Source organism: Uloborus diversus, chromosome 10 (assembly GCF_026930045.1).
Source record: "Uloborus diversus isolate 005 chromosome 10, Udiv.v.3.1, whole genome shotgun sequence".
NCBI lineage: Eukaryota > Metazoa > Arthropoda > Arachnida > Araneae > Uloboridae > Uloborus > Uloborus diversus.
Window position 1 is genome coordinate 38,876,259 of NC_072740.1, and position 24,884 is coordinate 38,901,142.

General features: G+C 31.9%; 1 protein-coding gene across 1 annotated transcript in view; it reads left to right on the forward strand.

Annotated features, from left to right (window-relative positions):
- Positions 1–24,884, forward strand: part of LOC129231720 (uncharacterized) — a 165,579-nt gene that overhangs the window by 45,435 nt on the left and 95,260 nt on the right. The gene's annotated exons all lie outside the window — the stretch shown is intronic.

The following is a 24,884-nucleotide window of genomic DNA, read 5'->3' on the forward strand; positions in this document are numbered from 1 at the left end:
AACTTTACAGGTTTTAGTGTACTTATATTTTTCAAATAAGGTTTTTAAAAGTAGCATTGATTTTTTTATTTCAAGAATTTTTTTTCATTTGGCAACACTGTAATGCAGAACATCTTTATAATGGTAACTTAAAAAAAAAAATCATTATGGTACTCTATGTTCATCTGCCTTTTCCACCTTCGCTTTACTTTGTCCCCTTTTAGAAACAGATCCGATTCGTCTAAACAATTGATCTTACAGTTGATAACACCACCCCTTTGAAGTTTCGCTCAGGAGAGTGCGCGTTAAGAAGCTTAAGGCTTTAGTTTGAACTACGAAGAAACACCAATAGATAATGTATAAGAGCGAAAACTAGAATTAAACTAATGTCAAACTCCTACGATGATCTGAAGAGCGGATTACACTCAGAAGCTGGATTAAACCATTCTTTTTTCTGCATTGAAACACTCGCAATTGAATCAACGGCTTAGTGAGATTCAAACATAGATCCTTTTGCTACGATTCAGGGAATTTTATTTTCTTAATAAATAAATATATTGTAATTTTTTTATACTTAAATTGACATAATAAAAAGGGATTCTTCAATGGCAACAAAAAGATATTTTATTCATTGAAGCTTAAAATATCAAAATAAATGTAAAAATGTGTTTTGTAAATTCTTTTGCGAAAATTGTCAGACTAAGAAATGAGATAATTGGCCTGTAAGACGTTACTTCTTTCTTAGTGTGAAAAAGTAAATGATAACGTTAGTGAACTGATGATTAATGGTAAACGATAACTTTTATTAACGTTGGTTTTGTTACGTAAAAGAATTGTGCAGTGGCTTTGTTACGTACTTTCTTTTGATGAAAGAGCGTGACTGCCAAGCAGCCGTTTTAGCATCTGTCACACATAGAAAATATTTTGGTTCATCAAATTAAGGGCCTTTTTTCCTTCGCGCTAGAGAAAAAAAGTGAGTAAAACAAATTATCAACTAAAACGTATTTCCAGCAAAAAGACATCAATTTTAGTAGTTTTTCTCTAAGCCAACTTCTTAATTTCTTTTAAGTTACTGAATCTGTTGCAGGGAAAATCACTGCAATTCAAACTTTTTTTTTTCGAACTTGTTAAAATTTTGATACTATCAATTAGAAAGATCGTGGTTACATTTTTTCTTCTTTTCCCTATAGAATAAAGCTGACTTTGCATTAACTGAGACCATGTCTTTTCAAGGAATCTAATTTTATGATACTTATGGATTTTAAAGTTTTTTGCAATGGATTTCTTTGCACGAAATCACGAAAGACCTTTTCTTTGTCTTTTCGGGAAAATACTTTTAGCAAACTTAAAGTATAGTAAAACTGAAAAGCAGATTGAAAAGCGAATATGTAGTGGACTTGCGATTTGACTTAAACGAAATAGATGCAACGTGAGTTTTTCACTAGTAGCGTAACTCAGAGCTAACACAAACTTCTAGTCCGCAACATGAGACTTTTTAAAATTGAAGTGTTTTGGTACCGAATATGTGTTCCTTTATTGGCAAACGATGACTAAATTAACCCCTTTCATTATTTTTAAAACTAAAACTAAATTAAAAAAATTAATTGTATTATTTTTTGAAAATTTTAATTTCTAACTTTTTTTTTTCAAATTTTCAACTGTATGCGCGAACTGAAGATATTAATTTAGAATTTTCTTCTTTTTTGAACTTTCTCCAATTGTGTGGATGCCAAATTTCAACTTTTGAGAGGATCGCGATTCCGAAGTAAAAAAAAAAAATCGATTTTTTTCGAACCACCTTGCTCAGACTTTGCCCACCTTGCTCAGAATGCAAGTAATTTCATAGTACAAATTTGTCGATACTTTTGAACTGATTTTGACTTTTAGTGAATAAATATGAAAACTTTAAAGTTAAAATGGAAGCCAGTTCGAACTGCATTTACTAGCTTGATGAGCTCAAAATATAAACCTTTTAACTTTCTCTCTATTTGAGTACAGAATGCAACTATCTGTAAAAATATAGTTCCAAACAGGAATATAACTGCACGTTTCATATTAAAAAAAGAGAAGAATATTAAGTAGGAAAATGACTAAATTTTTTAGCATTACATGAAAAGTATGATTTCATTCACCGACATTGTTCATGAATTTCATTACTCGTGCGTGGAACCAATTAAAGTAATTTAAGTATGATCGATATTTTTTATAGTCTAACTTCTGACTCTGTCTTGATTACCTACTAGAGATATTTTAACATATCCATGAACGTATTCAAAACAACAAAAATTGGAAGTACGCATCAAAATTTAGAAGCGTACTTTTACTATTTGTAATTTAAATAATGCTTTAGCATCGTGAAAAATATAGCTGGAAAAGCAATTGAAACTATTAAAATATTACACTTTAATGTTTTACTATTTTAGTTTTAGATACAGAATCAAAGTTTCTAAAAGTTAAAATAGAAAAATATCCATCTCTTCTATCTGCCATATTCCATTCCATCCTTATAGAGATGGATTTTTTAATGAAATTGATCACTTTTTTGGTATTCAGGTTGTTTATATTTCACTACCACAAAATGAGTTTTACTCCTCTAAAAATTCCAAGGAGTATTTTCTTGCCTTGAAAAATCCTAAAAGTGCCCCTGTTTGCCATTCATGTGCGAACTCATTGATAGTTGAAATAGTTTTCCTTGAAACAAAGGAGGAAAAGGTTGAAAATCAGTTGGTTTCATCAACAGGAATCAGAAAAAAAAAATATATGTGCTATGCATCCAACAAAAATGTTCAAAACCAATTAATTTCATTGTGACCACAAAATTTAAGTAAATATTTAAACGAATGAAGCTTTTGGGCGTGAGCAAATGTCTCGCAGCGAAACGATGATGAGCTAACTCCCGAATGACAAACAAAATAGACAGAACAGAACACACCCCTCCCAATACCTGAAACAACTCTAGCTAAACTTTCAGATAGGAATAAATATTCACATTGTTTAAGGCATAAATGAAAAGTCCAATTTTCGAAAAAGAGTTTTTAGTATCAAGTGAACGACATATTTATGAGATTTACTGACTTAGACTTCTTTCTCGTTAATCTTTACGAAGCAGCACGCACGCAGTCTATTATATATTTTTTTCTGTTTTAACATTTTACTGATAGAAACCAAAATATGAATGAAATACCTGTTTCTAGTTTTTCATTTGTCGAAATTATATTTTTTCACATAATGATGCAGTGAGAAGCAAAGGAATGTAAATGAATATTTTTAAGTTTTGAGTAAAACGCGTTCAAAGATAACTCTCTATAGGTAGGCTATCATTGTTTTTTTTTCTAAATCATGCTACAACAGCAGCACCTACCAGGTCAACTAGTAATATATCTTGCGTCAAGGCAGAGAGAGGAGAGGGTCACCTACCATTTGTACTGGTTATCTCCAATTTTTAATTTTGGCACCCTTTGCTTCTCACTACCGCATATGTTTTTTGTGGTAGTGATAAATAAAGGGTGTAAGGAGATTTTTCAAAACTGTGAATATATATATATATATATATATATATATATATATATATAATGCTCGCAAAAATTCTAACCTTCTAATTAAATAGGTTGTCATTAAAAGGTTCAAGGGCTTCTATTACCATATGTTGCCCCAGGGCAGATAAGAGATTCTCCTGCCATTTGTATTTAGTTATCCTCAAACGTTAAATTTTAGCATTTACATCCCTTGCTTCTAGGTGCTTGCTTCATTTGTAAAATGCTAAAATTAAGTAGCATTGATAATTTCCTGCATATGTTTCAATTGAAATGAACTTTTTTTATAAATTTTTGGTAATGCAGCTATTTTGCAAAAATAGCTGCCTGTGAAATTATTTAGGTTACACAATATCTTGGAAGAAGGAGTCAAATAGTTCCAAAGGAATTGTATGCAATTTCCTGTGACTATGCTAATTATCTGCGTATCCATGAAATTGCCGGCCTTCACTTAAATGTTACAGAACAATAACAAGAGAAGACTGAGAAAGATTCTCAGTCTGCAAGAGGTAGGAGAAAATGCTTCTGTAGACTTTCTGCACCGTAAACGGTTTCAGTCGTCTAATACGTGATGAAAATAGATTCATCAAACCAGACGACTTTTTTCCATTGTTGAAAAGTTTAAATTTTGTACATTACACCATTGACGTCGCTGAAAAGCATGACTTGACGTCACAAATATTCTCTGGATTGCAACTCTTCCATAAATGTTCCAACCATGAAGTTCTTTGTGGACAGTTGTCGCTAAAATGGGCAATTATATTAGTAGTGCCAATAGTACAAATGTAGTTAAGGTAAACACACCAGTAGTGACCAGTGCTTCAGTAGGGGCCACTTCAAGGTTTATATTTGAAAACATCGAATTTAAGGTCGCCCAATGGATTCAAAAGTGCATCAAACGGGCAGCAGGTTTTATCTCCTGCACGTTTGAATCCATTGGGAAACCTGGAATCCCGTTTTTTCAAATATAAACCTTAAAGTGGCTACTACTGAAGCACTGGTCACTACTGGTGTGTTTGCCTTAGTGTATTTACAAACAAAAATGAATAAAACATGAAAGGTTACTCACATGTTTGCCCTTTTTTTACATTTAAAACTGCTGCTTACCATGCATTATGAACCGGGATTTTTTCTTGACCTCGCGATTCATAGATACGTAGGCTGTTCAATAAGTAATAAGACTAATTTTATTGCCGCGAAACCACTCATCGGAATGTTAGTTTCTTTAGCATGAAAAATGTCTGTTGTCTGTATTAACAAAAGCTACCGATAGTTGGCGCGTACAGACTCATGTTCTTGAGTATCACGTTATTGAATTGAAGCCTGTTGGCGGACGCCTACTAGACGCAGCCAGTTATCAAAACAGAAGCGTTGTTGGAACAAAGTTATGCAATTAAAGTTTGTTTTCGTCTGCAAAAATCAGCATCGGAAATCTTTGATATGATACGTGAAGTTTTCAACGATGAAGCAATGTTTAGAGTCAGTACTTTTTGATGGCATAAAGCTTTTAAAGAAGGCACACAAATTGTGGAAGATATTGAGCGTGAGGGAAAACTGTCAACGTTCATCACAGAGACAATGATTAACACTGTTGCTATTATCATGAAGGAGAATCATAGAATTATTTTACATCAGTGATTTCTAGTTGTTTCCTTAACATAAGAAACCATTACGAGGCAAACATTTTGAAAGCAACAAAGCATGTTAATTCTGCGGAGGCGGCTTTGACCAAGCTCCCACAAACTTAACGTTCACAAGTTTTTCAGAAGTGGACAGAACGTTGGAATTTAATGCATTTAGTCCCGCAGAAGTTATTCTTAAAAAAACGATGCAAATTATGACGATTAAAGTTGTTCTGTATTTTTTATAAATTTAGTCTTATTACTTATTGAACAGCCCTCGTACATATGAGAAAAACAAATATATATATATATATATATATATATATATATATATATGTACATACGTGAAAAATAACTTCTAAAAGCAAGATATTTATTACATGTTCTTTACATTTCTTCGGCCTTGTCCGTCTGCATTCGCACTACAAAAATACCAGTAACTTCTCTTAATACTTAAAGGCTTCTAAGATTTCATGAATTTATTTGAGGGGAAAATGACAGGGGACTTCATCGGACGGAAAAAAGGAAATGGATTTTGCCCCAAGCATTAATATTTCACAACGAATTTTCAGGGCATCAGGTTTGAGGGATGAAAGCGCTCCTCCCATTTCCATAAAATGAAAAAATACGTCAACATGGATATAGTATGAAAAATTAAATTTATATTTTTTCTTCAATTCATTTTAGTTGAAGATTAACCTAAAAAAATATATACATACATATATTAGTATTCCTAAATCGATATTGATCAGCATGTAGTTTGATGTTTACGAGAAAGGTAAGAGAAAAATAAAAACGAATACTTTCAAGAAAATTTCCAATATAATTTCGCTTCCCACGGCTTTAAAAATGCGCTTCAAGAAATTAAATAAACGAAAGTTGAATGCTAAAACTGAAGAGGAAAATTGGATTTGATCCGTTTCCTTAGAAAGTTCATCAGAAATAGTTTCCGTTTTGCACGAAAGAATGATTCAAAATTTTCTTTATTTTCATAAAAGGAAAGAGTTTAAAAGGTTTTTTTTAACTTTCAAGTTTAATAACATTTAACATTCATTTTTCATTTCGAACAGTAAAGAACAAAATATGATTATCTTGTCCAGGGAAAAAGACAATATTTTTAAGAGTTGGAGAAAGTTTATTCTAAAACTCCATTAGCCCTTAACTGAGAGGCGATATTTTCGAAACGCAAGTGGTGAAGTGGGGTGTATGAAAAACAAAAATTATAGTTCTAGTACACAAGGAAATTTAGCAAATTAAACAATTAAATTTTCGGATCACATTTGCGTTACTTATTTTTATATGTGCATCTGAAACAGTAATTTAAGTTAAACCACATGTGCATGTAAAGCCATTATTGATGTGTCGTTCATGAACGAACGGGTCTAAAAGACCGAATCTTTAAAATGAACGATTCAGTACAATCTCCTAAAAAATCAACGATATTTCTTTTGAACGGTGAAGAGTTGGGAACATTGTATTGATTTACTTGTGATGAAACCACAATTTTTGTTCTTTTTAATTACATTCACTTTCAAATTTTTAGCACCCAATCAATCGCAAATTTCCTTTTTCTCGATGAAGTAAAATATATTCATTTCGAACCATTTTTACAAAAGGTGTTTCGCCTTAACAGAATATTATTGGTTCAATGAAACATTTCACATGTACGTGAGTATGTTTTGTAGAGACATTACGTGTAATGTTATTTTAATGAATGAAGTCATTTGAATGAACGAATTCAATGAACGGGTAAGAAAATAAATTATTCTATGGTGAACGGATCGTTCAATAGAACGACATTCCTATCTCTAAAAACCACACTATTAAATATTAGACACTTTTTGTATTCCCAGACACCTTGTTATTTCTCTTACAAAACTATTTAAAGACAAAATTGCAAATTAACTGCTTTATGTAGAAGGAAAATAATTGATTTAAACATAAATTTTAATGACTATAACAAAAATAAATAAATAAATGCCAGACACATACCTCATCAGCTGAGTATTAACTATATTTCTCTAAAGCAGAAGTTAGCAACTGGCTGTCCGCGATCCAAGTCCGGACCATAGAAGGTCAAACATGACCGCCAAAATGTTTTGAAAGTCTAAATTAAGCAAATAATTTATTTCAAAATAATTTTATAATGGCAATAATATCTTTAGGAATACCTTTTATTACATTTTCTAGTATTTTGGAAAAAATTACTGGACTGATTTAAATTTAATGGTTAGTGTAGAATATGAGAGTTTTTCTGGATCTCAATGAAAATTTTAAAGTCGACGAATCCCAACTAAAATCAATTATTGACCCCTGATCTAATGCATCGCTAAAAAAGACAATCATAAACCTCCTATAAATATAATATTGTCTTATTGATTTAAAGAAATCTATACTAATAATATAAAGCTGAAGATTTTGTTTGTTTGTTTGAACGCGCTAATCTCTGAAACTACTGGTTCGAACTGAAAAAGAATAGTCCATCCCTGTGTTGAATAGTCCATCTATTGAGGAAGGTTATTCGCTATTTTTTTTATATCAGATTGACCGAAATATTTGTAAGTGAAACCTGTGTAAGTTGACCACTTGCGGTGCACTACTTTAGTGGTCAACTTTAGCAGGTGGCCAACTTATAGAGGTTGAATTATGTGATAAGATCTAATTCTGTGCCTGAAAATAGCGGTCAACTTGGACAGGTGGTCAACTTACAAGGGTAGTCATCTTTACAGGTTTTACTGTAATTGCAAATTAAATGTTTAATTAATTATTTAGTTCTACGAATGCCTAATACATGGCAGGGTAAGTTAATTCATCGAGAGGGCACTGGCCAACAGTGTCGATGCTACGAAGAAACATGCCGCGCGGCTCTGATGCGTGGTCTGCTACTCTATTGTGAGATTGTTGTAATTAGCGAATTGATTTTTAAATGCTTTTTTTTTTTCAATATAAGGTGTACATAATTTGATTTTGTAGGATTTTTCTAATAGATATTGTTTTCTTTATTTCTTAAACGTTTGTTTTTGTTCTTATTGTTGAAGATAGTTACTTATCTAAGTAAATAATTTGATTTGTCGTATTATTCATAGTGAGTGTTCTTTATAACTTTTTTACTATAGTATTGCTTATTTGGCGAAACATTTTAAATTGCGGAAAAAAATCGCTGCCCTCACAAAAGGGAAGGGTTACGGTAGTGTGGTTTCTTAGCACGTTAAGTGATGAACTATTTAGTTGAAGAATTATTTCGGGTTTTTAAGCTGCTGTTAATCTTTTTATGTGTTTTGGCGAATAGTTTTAAATCACAAAGAGACTTTAATAGGTTTTTTTGAAAAGGTGTATACGCATTTTAGTTGAAGAAAAATGATCATTTCACATCAGAAAGGGGAGGAGGGGGCGTGGATTTGTTTTTTATTTAATGGACTTCCTTTAAATTCTTATCACGGACATCGCCGTGCGGGTACTGCTAGTATTAAATAAAGTAAAGTAATAAAAACGTCTTTTGGCGGAATGTATTTGATGAATACGCGAATAATATGTTGAATAATATGTATTAATAATATGTAAGTTATTCAAATATTACAACATAATCACAATTATTTTTTGCACAAAAAAGCTCCATGTTCATTTTCGACAAATAATCACAACATAGTCGCTTGCTCTGTGAAGATTACCTAGAACAAATGGAAAATCCTATCAGGATTTTTTTCATTTTGGGATTTAGTCTTTCCCGTAGAAAAAGAAATTTAAATTAAATACGCAACGCAGTTTACATAAAATAATCATTCCGCTACACCTAGAAAGAAAATGTTGCAAATTAAAATTCGCATTGCAAATACATAAGGAAAATCCTGCTCCTCCGTAGAAAAAGATAAACTCAAGTACGCGACGCAATTTATATAAAACCAGAAGCGATAAAAGTATTCATTTTCATATTAAGGATGGCACACGCCAGAATAGCTCGCAGATGGCAGAGTTTTGTCCTACTTACATGTAACTTATCGTTATATATTTTGGACAATTCACACAATATATTTATTTATGTATTACTCCAGTGGATGGAAGTAGCGCGCTACAAGTAGCGACGCTACTGTAGTAGCTACATTTTTTAGTAGTTTGAAGTGTAGGGCACTATTTTTCAAAAAAAAGTAGTGTAGCGAGTAGCTAGATACAAAAAAAAAAGGAGTTTGTAGCGATTTCTGGAAACTACTTTTAAATAAAGTTTTTTAAAAAAAAAAGAAGAAAGAAATGAGGTTTTAAACGAATCTGACTGGTGCAAGTCTTACGCGAGTAAAACTTGCTCCAATCAGATTCCGAAGAGTTCTGAAAAATACGAGCTGACCTCAGATTGACGCCATACGTTCTATCTATTTGACGCCTTTAGTTTGTTTGGCATCGAAATTTCTACATTTCCCCAATATTCACCTTGAAAAGAGCATGGCTTAGAAAGAAAAGAATAAGCGATAACTCCCAATCTCCCAATGTAGTACCGCGTTTCATGGTTGCCCATATGGGCGGTAAGTGGCGGCTCAAGCCCCTCCCACCCCCCCACCCCCCTTAGAAATTAGAACTTCCTTGCTTTTAGTACTTTTTTCTTCGCAGCAAAATTGTTAAAACATTTCTTTTTCACTCATTAATGAATAAATTATTTAAAATGTCAAATTTTAATAATGCTAATCTGTACTGAAATCGGTTTCTACGTGGAAATATCCTGCTTAACCATGGGGGGGGGGAATCTGAGCCACCCTCCCCCCTAAAACTTTGCATATGGGTGCTTAAGCCAGGTTTGTGTTTTCTGGCAGCTGAGAATGTCCCGTGGATCAATATTTTAGACGTCAATGAGATTATTGTGAAAATATCGACTAATATGGAAGCTACTGTAAATGTTAATGAAGAGGATGGCATTGAACTTCCTTGTCCTGCTAACAACAAATATTACAGTGTTATAGAAATGTATGATCACGGAAATTTTTCAGTTTCTTACTTTGCTGGTTGAGCAAAAATCTTTCGGTATCAATGTCATCTGTATATACGGTCGAATCTTAACTTACTTACGCGAGGGATGCGTTCCAAGACTCCTCGCGTAGGTTGAAAATTTGTGTTGTGGAAAAGGTAAAAGCTGTGCAATTTTTATGAGCATAACAATCATTTTGAGACATTTGAAAACAACCCTCAAACTGTTTTAAACCATTTCTTAACTTCCTATTACCGAATTTAAACATAGAGAGCTGAAATTTTACTGTATTCTTTAAAATGCTGTGTGTTATTGAATAAAAATACTGTTAGGATGCGCAAAATCAGTGAGAGTCAATGGTATAAAATGAAACAGTACGGTACGTATAGTATGTAGCAATAAAAATGCATCACTACAATAGTACTGTACAGTAGATCCTGTAATTATATTCGATACACTTTTTAGTTTCAAGCATATCGAAAATCTTTACACTTCGTTAGTTCTCAGAGACTTCCTATTTTTCCTTCCATTTTTAAACTTAAGATAAACAGTCGCTTAAGTGAAATTATGTTTCATCACCTTCATCTTTAGAATGAAAAAGATGCGGATGGCAATTTGTAAATAACAAAGCGATGTTTTGACTAGTACGGTTGGGGAACTTCCGCTTTCATTGATGCTAAAGGGAAATACCATTCACGAAATTAATATTAGTAGCCAGTAAAGAAGGTGATACTTAAGCCGTGCGATTCCCATCCGAAAATTTTCGTGTTACGAGGTGAGGTATTCACGTTAGCTCCAAAATTCATTATTTGAGAAAAGCTCGCTATCTATAGACATTTCGTGCTAATTTTCGTGCTAACTCGCGCCACGGCATGATAATTTGATACTAATTTGATAATGTGTTTTGGTAATGTTTAACATGGAGGGAATGGCTTTACTGTGACAAGGCTGAACTCGATCCGGTAACTTAAATGTTTTACTGGTAAGACAGTCATTTTAGGGGAATTAAGAATAAAAAAATAGGTTGCAAATTAACGCTATCCACTAGAGTTTAGGGTTAATCCACTGGAGTTAAGGTTTAATTTTCAAACATCAAAATATCACCAACAGCAATTGCTTCGCTCAAATGTAGAAGCAATTTTCATCCGTCATACCCTGACGGGCGACTTTCTACTTTCAGATATTTACTAATATTTGATTATAAATACTAGTACCGTTTGGGATATATTTTCCCATTTCTTTATTTTTTCTTTTTTACTGATTGAGTGTTGATATATTAACATGATAAAAGTCAATTGTTTAATATTGTAAGTTTTTGAGGTTATTCGGGGAAATTGAAAAAATGCTTTTATTTCATTTCATGAGTGGCGTAAGAAAGGAGATGGTGTTCCAGTCCGGACCTCTCGCTTGAAGCTCAAAATCAATTTATTAGTTCCCAAAAAAATGTTCCTATAAAATTAACTGATATAATGAAAATTAAAGTTTTTCTCTTTTGTTTAAAAGATATTTTTCAGCAACTAAATCAATTTTATGTATGTCTATATAAAATTTAAAGCAAATTATGACTGCATATTTTCACATTTTCAAGTAGCCGAGTTGCACTTCTTTATTGAGATATTCACTGTGAGGAAAGGATTAAAAATTTTAAGGTTGAATTCCTTCAACTTTTAAACCCTTGCTTGCAGCGAATATTAGTAAAAATCGTTAAAAACATTTGAAATGACAAATTGGCTCAGCAAACGAAAGAAAGAATAAATAATTCTTGGTAATATTCCGTGTTCAAATGATTCAATTTATTAATCTAAATCATTTTTTGAATTTTTTTGTTCAATTTCCAAACGGTGTATGAGTGTATGCTTTTTATTCATTTATTATTTTTTTTTTAAAGTAGCTGAAAAGTAGCGAAGTAGTGACTACTTTTCAAAAGTAGTTTGTAGTTGCTACATTTTGAAAAAAGTAATTGTAGTTGTAGTGAGCTACAAAAAAATGTAGTTTTTCCAACCACTGTGTTACTCTGATGTATAAGTTATATTTTTATAAAGCTGTTTAGTAGTTTTTGCGTGAAAGAGTAACAAACATCCATACATCCATATAGTATATAAACTTTCGCATTTATAACAGTAGTAAGATACCATACACACTTCGCTTCTTCTTGCGGCACCCCAATGTGCAGCGGCAATCACTTTAGGAACATCTGGAGTAGATCATTTGCAAATATTATCTATCCAGTCAAAAAAAATTTTTTCCTGAAATCGAGCATTAAATGTATCATGATTGAGAAAGAAAAGGTATTTTCTTATGCCTTTGTATCTATGTAAGCCACATAGGTAAAAAAAAAAAAAATCAATGCACAAAATGTTTATTTATTATTCATCATAGGAAATAGGCATATAAATCTTCTTCAGTTTTCCAAAATGCAGTCAATCAAAGAAGAAGATATTTTGCTATTAAAAAGAAAGAAAGAAAGAAAAAAGGAAGTGTAATGAAACATAATTTAACATTACTATGCAGGCTTTATTTTTTTTGCGAAGTCAAGTAAAAACGTATCATGATTGCACATGATAAACTTAAAAAAGAAACACATAACTTCATATGATTTTGTTAGCTGTAATATGAGCCGTACAATTAAATCAAATCGGTGCAAAGTATATGATTTTTTTATGTTTCATCTCAACAAGCTTTCTTATTACAAACAAATTCATTTGAAAGAAGTAAACAATTTCCTTTAAATATCAGATCAAGAGACCGAATTGTACTAGAGCTTAAAACACGACTTAAACTAAAATTTTCACTTAAAGGACTAAGCAAAAAGTGTCACCATGAATACTAAAAAAAAATCACAATTGCTTTTAATATCGCTACTTATGTAAGTCACATAACAGAAAACCGATGCATCGAATGTTAATACATTTATCAAACATCCCCACAAGCACATAACCTTCTAAGTGACACGAAATGCCCTCGCTTTAAGCAAAAAACATTTTCATTATCAAAAAAAGAAGTCTAACGAAAAAAAAAAATGGGGGGAAATGAGCAAACTTGAATGCTACTTTGCTTATAGGAGTAAATGTATGAATCTTTCTCTCGTCTTGTAAAGAATTCACGAAAATCCAAAACTTACCCTGGGGATATTTCTTAATTGCACCAGCAACTCAAGCTTGAAACCAAAATAAGTTACTCGTATCGCTCCAACTAGGAGAATTTCAATTTATATTATTTCCTGACGTGTCAAATCTTCTCACGCATTAACAAATAAGCTTGCCTTTAGGATACAGCAACTCATATGTTTTTGGTGTTGCTTAATTGAAGTATAAGCCCAAACTCTCATTTATTTTCGCTAAATTGACGTACTGAAATGATATTAGAGATTTAATTTCGAAGACATGGTACGTTCATGATACAACGCTGGACGGATACCTTGTTGATAAGTTCTTAATTCGGCTCCGCTAATCTAGCTGAGTGAAAGATATAATAATTTAGAATCCAGCTGCAGCGAGTTTTTTGAGTTTCAACTTTAACATTAATCATTTAAATTAGATATTCAAAATAGAGTTTTCAGCTTAAATGTATTTTCTGACATTAGTATAATGAGAAACTATGTTGAGAAGGAAATTCAAGTTTCATATACGCCGTTTTAGCTTTTCGAAAACTTCAAGTATTTCTTGTTAGAAATTGCATCTCATACAGAAGTACAGTTCAGTAAAAACTTTTTTAACATTGAATGAGAGTAAATTATTATGTAATACTTTCTTATTTTACATCTCCCGATTTACAGTAGTACCTCTTTTAAGGGACATCTCTGAATAAAGGACATCTCTATTTGAATCTATTATTTCAGAAAGGGAGGGAAATCCAGTGGATTTCCGCAGATCTTATGCCCATTTCTGAAAACATCGATTCATTTAAGGGACATTTTTTCTGGTCCCTCTCCCATTGCTTCAAATTCTTGCAATGCTATGTTCTAAGAGGCATTTTTAAGTTTCTGCTCTGTTTCAACATTAGTAAACGTATTTTATTTCTTTTTTTTTTTTCAACCACTCTTCTAGGTATAACCCCATTGTTCGGGTTTCAAATAAAATACAATTATCTTGAAAATTTTATATTAATACACAGCACGATGATTTAGGAAAAGTCAAGGAAGGATTAAGCTTTTTATGAAAATACCGTGGAGCAATTAGCAAAACAAGTGTGCTTGGAGTCAAAATGACCCCTCCCGTAATTCTAGTGTTAAGGGACAGTCACAGAGAAATGTTACAAAAATTAATGTATTAATGTCTTAGAAATATTGAATTCAAGGGTTACTTTTTGTCTAAAAATTAGCCAGTAAAAGTGTGCCTTGACATTAACATGCATTTAAACAAATATGTAATCTCACATTCTTGCTGAGACCTACATTCATGCTTTTCCTCTTATCAATTTCTTCATATGGACTGAGCCCTACAGATCGTGTAATGTCAATAGTACATGCGGCACATCAATTGAAAATTGTAATGAATGAAAATCAGTGACAAAACTTTGATGCTACAAAACTTTTTGATAAAATGTTTTTTTTTCCAATTAGAAAACATTTTGAATACTTAACCTTAAATGTTATTGGTTTACGTTTATTATGAAACTAGACCGAGTTCAGTACAGAGCAAGCAACAATTCATCTACCTCCGAAGAAGGGATACCTTTGTTTAAGGGACAAGTTGTCCGGTCCCCTTAGTGTCCCTTATTAGAGATTCTACTGTACTTATAATATTCTGAATCATTTCGCTCTATAATCTAAATTATATCGTTGCGTCTTTCGGAGCTATTGTTTAAAATACACCTTATTAAGTTTCCAAAAACTTATTTTAGCATAACACTATCCTACTGGGAAGCTTATATTGTATTATTTGCTATGAAATTTTACATATACCTAGAAAAAAGGCTCTAAAAGTCCTCAGAACTGATCAACCAGCCAAACTATTTTTGTAAGCAAACACAATACTTATGAAACGAATGTAACAAAAGTGGCATGGGTTATCAAGCATATGGCGGAATTGCTTTACAAGATGTTACTACTTTTGCGTGCAGTGAGGTATTAATGTTAGAAAAAGACTTTCAATGAAGATTGATCATTTTCTCAGGGCAAAGTAATTAAAACGGTTTTATACCCTTTATTTTACAAAAAAAAAAAGAAAGTAAATGAAATAAATTTGATTGTATGCAACTTGTTGCATCATGCAATAATCTTCAAGTTACTGTTTGGAAGTTGTCCAAATTCTTCCTACATTGTAATGTTTTCTATGGAATATTATAAACTATAGAATTCTTGTAATGTTGGAAAATACAAAGAGGCCGTTTCTGAACATTTAGAATGCTGCATTAAAGTTGCACTACGTTTATTAAAGAAAAAAAAATCTTCTTTCATTCTTTTCAGACATGCCTCAAAGCTACCCTAAAGTGCAGGATAGCTTTTTGAACCAGGCTGATAATTAATTTTACATTGATCCTATAAATATCATTTCTCAACATTGAACAACTATACAATAATTTTGACATGTTACTTTCGTTAAAAACCAACAACTGCAATAGAACTATTAAAACGTACTGGGGCAGTTTAAATTTGAAAATTGTGGTTCAAAGTTAATTAAAAATTATAAAATATTTTTGCAGTTTACTGCGTCACCAATTTAAAAATATTTTAACTATGTTTTGAAACATGTAGTGGATTCATTAAAAAAATAAATAAGTGTGGATATGAGGAAAATAAAGATATAAATCGTTTTCTCAATTTGGATACGCATATTGTAATATTTTGTATTTTAACAAAATAATTTTTGCTAATATAAAATAACGTTTTTGTAATAAGGATTTTAAATATTCATTGAGGTCTACTCTGCCGTGGGAATGGAAAGCACAATGTCTACAAATTTTTCATTTTTCACTTTTTTTGCACTTTTGTCATCCATTGTACTTTAGCTTTATTGTACAAGCTTGCTTATTGCATTTCCGCTGAAAATAAAGCACGAAAAAAACGTCAAATAACAGCATTTTCGTAATATCAGTATATATTATAAATCGTGTTTCTTCAAATATCTTGAAAACTCATATCTGTAGATATTACACTTTACCTCCCCATGGCAGTACGGATGTCCAGTGCGGTACTAATTTAGTTAATATTAGGCTTGTTTAGATCTAAATTGTTTAATTAAATTTCTCAAGTGCACACGGGATAAAGTGGATGGGTCAAAGTGAAATAGATTATTTCGTTTACTTATTCACCCATTTATTAAACCACTCATGTACATGAAATACACCGCCAACTCAGTCATTCCAGCCGAGGACTGCAGTTTCGTGCTTATTAGTACTCATCAGCCCGTCTTAGGAAGTGACTGAGCTGGAGGTGGAAAACCTCTTAAGGAAGCCATTTATTAATTGGTTCACTTACATTCATTCACTCATTAATTCCCTTATTTATTCATTCATTCACTAATTTTCTTATTAATTCACCTCTTTAATTGGCTGATTTATGCTTTCTTATAAAATAATTAAATTATTGATGTATTTATCGTTTATTGTTTCATTAGTTGTTCCTTTATTATTTTATTTATTTATTTAATCACTAGCTACGTGCCCGACTTCGCCCAGTCTAACTCGAAAATAAAGTTTATGTCAAGTGACGCATGGTCAATAATCCAGGTTACATTTAAAAAATTCCTGTCAGAATAATGGCAACAGTCCCTAAAAATCCCTACTTAAATTGGACATTAGTCTCTGAAATGCCCATTAGAATGAGAAAACTTCGTATATAAAGTTTACACTTCTCTAAACTTTCCAATACCCGAATGAATAAGGATAAATTTTGCTAAAAAGGTCATCAAAGTAAGGCAAGAGTCCCGCAATAGTATCAGCAGACCCTATGAATCCTCGTTCGAATTAGGAAAAGTCCTTAAAAATCCCCTGTAGCATCTCCACATGAGTCCTTAAATTATTTTTACTTCAGTGACTACAACAGTATATAAAATCCCCATCAGAGTAAAGGCAACAGTCCCTAAAAATTCCCTTTAGAGTGAGGACAATAGTCCCTTAAACTCTCAAAAAGAAAAAGAAAAACACCCCCTGAAATTTCTTATTAGTATAAAGGCATACGTTTCTAAAAATCTCTGTTCGAATAAAGATTAGTGTTCAAGTAACGTCAGCAATTCCTCTAAAATCCCAATAACTGATCTTAAGTTTTTGAGAACGTCATAGCGAATGCTTAAACACTTTAAACACTTAGCGAGTTCTCAAAAATTCACCTCAATGCTCGAAGTTTGCTTCACCTGTTGCTGCACGTTTAAGTTACAAAGAGCAGAAGTGAAGTCAATATATAAAACCAAAGTATGATTTTTAACGGATCCTTAAAAAATACTTCAAAAAAAAAAACTTATGTTTGAACACTTAACGCTTTTTTCAAAAATTCACCTCAGTGCTCTTCGCTTCACCTGTTGCTGCACGTTTAAGTTACAAAGAGTAGAAGTTTAATCAATGTATAAAACCAAAGTATGATTTTAAAAAGAGCCTTAAAAAATACTTCAAAGTAGCAATTTAACTTTAGAATTGAATTTCACCAATTGAATTAATTCAAACAATTTTTCGTATTGAGCCTAATTGCTGCAGCAGTAATTTTCAAAACGATCGTTGCGACATTACACGACTTATTTCCCTAAAAATCGTTTGCGTTCATTGTTTGGGAAATGAATTGGAAAATGAATTGAAGCAACTTCCTGAAATAATTCCTTTCTTCCCACTCAAATGCAGGCGATTCTTAAATTAGCACTCCTTCAAATTATCAATTCAGGGAGCAAAATTACACGCTCTTCCACTCAGTGATTTATCGATCGCAACATTTAAGTAAGCTCTGCTTGAGAAAGTGGGACGTAGAAAGCTTGAAATTGGCGCAGTCTTTTCGGCTTAAATAAGACAACTAAACGGAAAAGCTAAGGATATATTTACCAATCCGTTAAACAGGGCTTTGATGCATAGGAGATAGCGAAGATCTAATTCGCTTTGCGCAGATAGTTGAACTCGGTTCTCCACGATCACTACTGTTCAAATAAAAGAGCGAATGTCTGTTAAATATCTATTAGGTACTTCATTTCTGAATAGCATCTATATTTTAACAATCTGTATGCACATCCATCTCATTATTTATTTAGATTCCTAACTATGTGTTTTTAATATTTTATTTCCGTGTAAATATTTACACTATTTTGAATCTATTTGTAATCTATGCCCTCCAATTTGGAAATCAACCCGCCAAAAAGAGTAAAGAGAGAGAGAGAGCCACCGCAACTGAGGAACAGAGGCTGGCGAGAAAAGCGAGCTGAGAACTTAGCCCCCTAGTTGTAAATATAATAAAACTATGAATGGAAAGATGGAGCTAAGTGGATTAAATGTAAAAGGTTATAAGTAAATAACCAAGCACTTAATTAGATAAAAGCAATATTACATCCAATTTTTTGACAAATTAATAAGTGCATAGGTAGGCTAAAATGAGAAGATAAATAAGAGGATGATGATTGGATAAATATACAAAGTCTTCTAGCTGTAAATATAATAAAACAGTCAACAGAACGATTTAACTAAATGGATTAAATGTAAAAGAGAGAGAGAGAGAGAGAGATAAAGGGGTAGGAGCAAACACACAGTTACTTAACTATATAAAAGAGATATTACATTCAGTTTTTTTTTTTTTTTTTTTTTTTTTTTTTTTTTTGACGAATAAATAAGTATACAGGGAAGCTAAAATTAGGAAATAAATTAGAGGATGACGATTGTATATACAAACATGTATTATACAGACAACAAGATATAAATAAGGGTTATTTAAAGTTAGAGTAAGAATGAGCGGAAAAATTGCCAATGATCCCAAAGTGGAAATTAATTCCGGCACTTTTGATGCACTTGGATTAACGTTTCTATAAGTTCAATTTTCAACAATTCGGCACCCACAAATGATATTTCGTGACGTTTTTATAAGTTGAAAAAATACTCGTCACAGATATCCTGACAGATAGAGATCTTGACAGATAGAGATCCTAACAGACAGAGATCCGGACAGAGAGACTTTCATCTTTCTTATTAGTAAAGATAATCGCTTGGCCAGAAAAATAATCTCACAGCTGAAAACGGACAATGACACATATCCTCAACGTCAAGCTGATCGTCTGACACTAGTAAATGCTAACCTATTATTATCACTCTATAATGTTATCAGTATTGAAATTATGTATGATAATAGTTTCAAGATTTGTTTCCTGAGAAATCAATTATCCACTCTCTGTTACCCATTTTTTTTCTGTGGTAAGATCAGAATAAAATCAAGAAAGTAATTACCCCTCCCTTAATGCATATATTCATGTCACTACTGAAAAAATCATTGCTTACTAATATACAAGGTGTTTTGAAACATAATACAGCTCTATTTAAAGCAGTCAATCATTTTGAATAGCATTATTTAAACTCACTTTAATAAATTATGTTTCGAAGATATTTATTTGATAAAACGGTAAGATAATTTATCTGCAGTAAACTCCCGCTTATCCGTAGGCGTCTTATCCGCGGCCTTTTACGCTTCATAAAAAATCGGCAATAATTAACTGAAAGTAGATAAATTCACACATTTTAACTCAATAAGTGCAAAATCTATTTTTGGACAACCAATTTCTCTCTTCCTCTTATGAAGAGTAATAACATACTGATGGATTATTTAATAGTGCAAACAATGAAATGCATTAGATTTTTTTTTTTTTTTTTTTTGCAATTTAAATCTTTGTTTTCTCCTCTGAACCACTTAGTTATTTTAAATCAGCATTTTTTTTCATTTAACGTCTTAAAATACCTCCAAATAAAGCCTTTTTAATGGATAAAATAAAAAGCAAAAAATGTAATTGAACACTGTTATGTTTTTAGGTCTTTGCGTGAAAACTCCTTACTTACATTATCCTCTACTATCTGATCTGAAAAATGACAAGTACCATTCTGTACATTTTGTAAAAAAATGGATCAGATAGCTCATCATGAGAATAAAATTTGCTATTAAATAAAACCAGAAAAACGTTTCTAGGATAAATAGTTTTGTTTTTAAAGAGGAAAAACTACGATTTTTTGCTAAAAATCTCTATTTTTCGTAACTTTAGTCTCTTAAGGCAAGTGTTAATGTTATCGGATTAAGCTGAAACTTTGCAAGTCATGTTTTCTTGTCTATTGGCACATTTTAGGTGGGTTCCGTGGAAGAAATTCAAAAATTGATTTTTTGTGACCAACCTGATGCACACTGATTTTTGTTTATTTCACTCGTTAAGAAGTTGAATTCATGAACGTATTTCAACGAGGGGTGGGGGGGGGGCGGTCGATCAACACCAACTGAAGCACTGAAGTTATAATAACACCAACATTAAACAAAAGCTTTGTTTAGATGTTTTTTTTATCCATAAACTCCTAACTTTTGCATCGAAAAATGTTTCTACATTCTTTCATTTAGCAACTGATTTTATTTCATGTAGCATTAATTAAAAAGGTAGAAAATTCTTTAAAAGAAAGCTTAATTTGCGTCACCCTTATATAAATACGACTTGTACTGAAATCGGATACCTAGTACTTACATTATAGCGAGGACGCTGTGTAATATGCCCCCCCCCCCCCAAAAAAAAATAAGATGGGTTAAATGATACCTGGGAACATAAAAGTGCTACTTCTTGAGCATTGGAAGTAACACTTTTATTGGACTGGGTTTTGGAAGGATAAGTCACATGTTACTTTTATGCAAAGTTACATCAATATTTGCTAGGGGGGAAATACTCTCTTTTTTTCTTCATTGCATTGCATTAAACAATTCCAAAAAGAAAAGAATCTTGTTATATTAATACCATATATTTCAAAGGAAAAGTACAATACAATTAACAGCTTTACATTAGCATATTTTTGTGTTCTAAAATCAAAACTAGATAATCTTAAGTAAAATTATATTTTTGAATTCTTTAAATCAATTATTTGTTTCATTTTGTTTCTATGTAGAGTACTTGTTTAGCAAAAGCAAATTTTTTTTAATACAGGAACTTTATTATAGCATGTATTGCATATTTTACTCTGAGAAAACAAAGTGTCTGCAAAACTTTAAAAGTATATTTGAAAAATATAAATAGTGAAAAAGAGACGGCAGATATGAAATAAATCTTCTGGTCAAATTAATTAAGTATATTTTTTGTAAAATAATTATAAAATAATCTTTGCTTTTTTTATCTTAAGTTATTATTATTTCGAAACATGTGTAACATGGAATGAATGTATAATACACAAACACTTAGAATATTGTTATAATTATTGAGATTTAAGAGAAAAAAAGTTTTTAAATTATGTGGGGTAGGTTGGTCCGGTCCCACGTGCCGCACAAAGAGTGAACCAACCTACCCCACCTTCTCGGTCTGAAAACGTGCTGTCATACTTTTTTTTTCTTTTTGACAAAAAATGAAAAAAATGACAATTATTACGAACTAAAAGAACTTAATTTATGAAAGGAGTTGAATTTTCCCCCGCAATCTTGATGAAAACCATTAAAAAAAATCAGTTTTCTGAAAATTACTCATTACTACTGAAACATCACTTTCTGGAATAAAATTTGTTCAACATAACAGTACCATGTGATTTCATTGTAGGATTTGTAGGACCATAGGTTCTATTTGTTGGTCATAAAATAAAATAAAAAATATCAATAATATTAAAATAATTGAGACCGGTCCAACGTGCCCCGCGGTCCAACGTACCCCACCTTCCCCCTACTAGAAAAGGTTAGGAAAAAAATTTTATAAGTTAATTTGTATTTTTTTTTATAGAAATACGTACATGATTTATGCAGCGTATTGTATGCAGTATTTGATTTTATGCAGTTCATGCATTTTTGCGTATGCATTCAGCGCAGAAATGGTAAGTAATCCGCTAAAAAGCCTCGTAAAAAACTTTCTGAATTTAGTCAATGTTCGCAAATGGGAACGATCCCGAAATATTTTTTTTCGTAAATGCCCTTTTCCATTTTTTTAAGGAAAGCGTTTTATTGAGCAACTAAGAAGATTGTTACTTGATCTCTCTCTGACAGAAGCTTGATGCCTCTTTTGACTTCTTTGATGTTGGTTTGGTATCGGTTGTTAAAAGTCACGTGACCTTTTCTAATTTCTTTAAAGACCATGCAAAAATAATCACACAACCTCGATTTTTATGTTAAAATTCATCTGAAGTTCAGCTCTATATTTCGACCTAAAAAATCTCAACATTCTGTCAAGAACTTTAAGGATTTTGAAAAATTAACCATCTTTCAAATTTTTGACACAAGAAAATACGGCATTTCTACACAGCTATAATAGCAATCGCAAAGTTAAACTTTCATTTATAATATCTTTTCACCATGAAACCATCCAAGAACATAAGATAGCGCGAACAAGTGAGAAATCTCGATTTATTAACCTGATCCAAGTTTGAAGAAAATAATAAAAGTTTTTCCTTATTTAATTAAAAATTCGGTTTCTTCAAAGGTGTCACATTTTCTTTAACTTTGATAGTTTCTTAAGTACTTTTATTATTATATAAAGTTTATGTGTTTGGTGGATTATTTTAAGATTGAATGGAGCTTTAAGTACCTTTTAGTGCGACTTAATTAATTTTTTGAGGGAATTTTCATGTTTTAACGGAACTTTTGAAATGTATGAGGCGCATTGGGTTTTAAAACGCACCAGGGTCACATGTCCGTAACTAGACGAGCTTTTAAAATATTGTGTTTCATCAATTGTAAAATGATCGATTTTTTTCTGCAATTTTATGAATGTTTGTTTTAGATTGAAAGTTGATTTTGAAAACTTGTCAGAAATGAGTTCAAGTTCTTTTTTTTAAACTCTTTTTTTTAATGCAGTAACGCGATCTTCTATACATGAGACATAGAACGGCATTTAAATGATTAATTTTCTATGAAGGTCTGCATTAGACGAACAGAGAGTCTATTTGAAGAGGACCTAATACATTAACAATCCTTTCGTCAAGTAGTTGCAATCAACCATTCAAAAGCACTCATCATAATCAGTAAAATAATTCATTGATGAGTTCTATTGAAAGTTTATCCATTGAATATAGATGAGCTCACAAAAGATGCTCTTCAAAAGGCAATTGGTACTTCCTTCAACGCAACACAAATGAAAGATGTCAGATTGGTTACATGTATATATTACTTTATGTTGGCTTGAGAGGAAATTTCCTCCTAAATCATGGATCGATTTGGCTTTTAGAACAGTTTTGTTTTCAGAATTTCCCAAGAGAAAAACGGTATTTTTGAATTAAGTAAATTAATTCTTTTGAAGGGGCTAACTATTTAGTGAAACCTGTCTAAGTTGACTACTTGCGGTGCACTACTTTAGTGGTTAACTTAAACAGGTGATCAACTTACAAAGGTTAATTTATACGATAAGGGCTAATTCCTTGCCTGAAAAAAGCGGTCAACTTAGACAGGTGGTCAACTTACAAGGGTGGTCAACTTCGCAGGTTTTACTGCAGTTAGTTTATGAATACTAAGCATCAAGTAGGGTAAAGTCTCCCAATATGACGGTGCCTCTTAATATGAGATACTATATTTTCTTCTATACATGCATCCGGCATTTACGGAAAGCGTCGGAACTAGTTGTCTAAGATTTGATGTTTTGTGTTGTGACCATAAACAGTGGTCTGAGCTGCAGTTGTGGAGATTATTGGCGTTTGCTTGTTTCAGTCTTGAAATGTTTTTGCAGTTCTTCAGTAATCAAGATGCACGGTTCTTATGCGTTGCAAATTATAACTTGATAAGCTATTATTTCTTCTGTGCTATCGTAAAATACGTGTTTTTTCAATATTTATACGATTTTAAGTATAGTTAATACATGTGATAAGGATGAAAATAAGACTGGAGAAGTTCTTATTATGGGGAAGGATAATATTGCAGCAAAATGAGCAATGTGCGTGAAGCAAGTATCTTGGATTCAATAGTAACACTAGAGAAATGTTCCAGTGCTGGCCAAATTATTAGACTAAGACTGTTTTAAAAGCAAATTCCTTATTGGTTACATTGCTATAGACACATTAACGAACAGTGAAATAATTATCTAATACTTAGTATGCATTCCCTTGTTCTTGATGAGCATTTTAAGTCTTTTTGGCATACTTTTCACAAGGTTTACACCATTTCTTAACTTTTTAAAAAAGGAGACAAAAAATTGTTAATACTCACTATTATATATACTCACATGCACATACTCTCTAATTACAGTCAAACCTGCTTAATGGAATAGCCATTTTGCCACGAAAAAATATTCTAATAAGCGGGATATTCCATTCACCGGGATCAAAATAACACATTGCATTGGTTTGGTACATTGGAAATGTATTACATTAAGCGGGATATTCTTTTAACCGATATTCCAATAAGCGGGCTTGACTGTACCTAAAACTAACTTTTAATATAACAGAACACACTAAAAAAAAAGAACTAGTGAACTGTTTAAGCTGATTGAGGTTATGTTCCTGCTAGGTAGATAAACAAAGAACATAAACAAAGCCGACAGTGATGCCACCTGCAATCATTAAATTATGCTAAAATAACGTAATAATCAGTATACAGTATGTACTGTACTTCAACAGTAAAATAAATTGTATTTTAGTACAAATAGTGTACAAAAACAAAAAAAAACTCTTTAGTCTAATAATTTGGCCACCACTGTAGAATTGGATGGGTTTTTTTCAGCGGAAACGAAATAATCAAACTTGTACAATAAAGCTAAC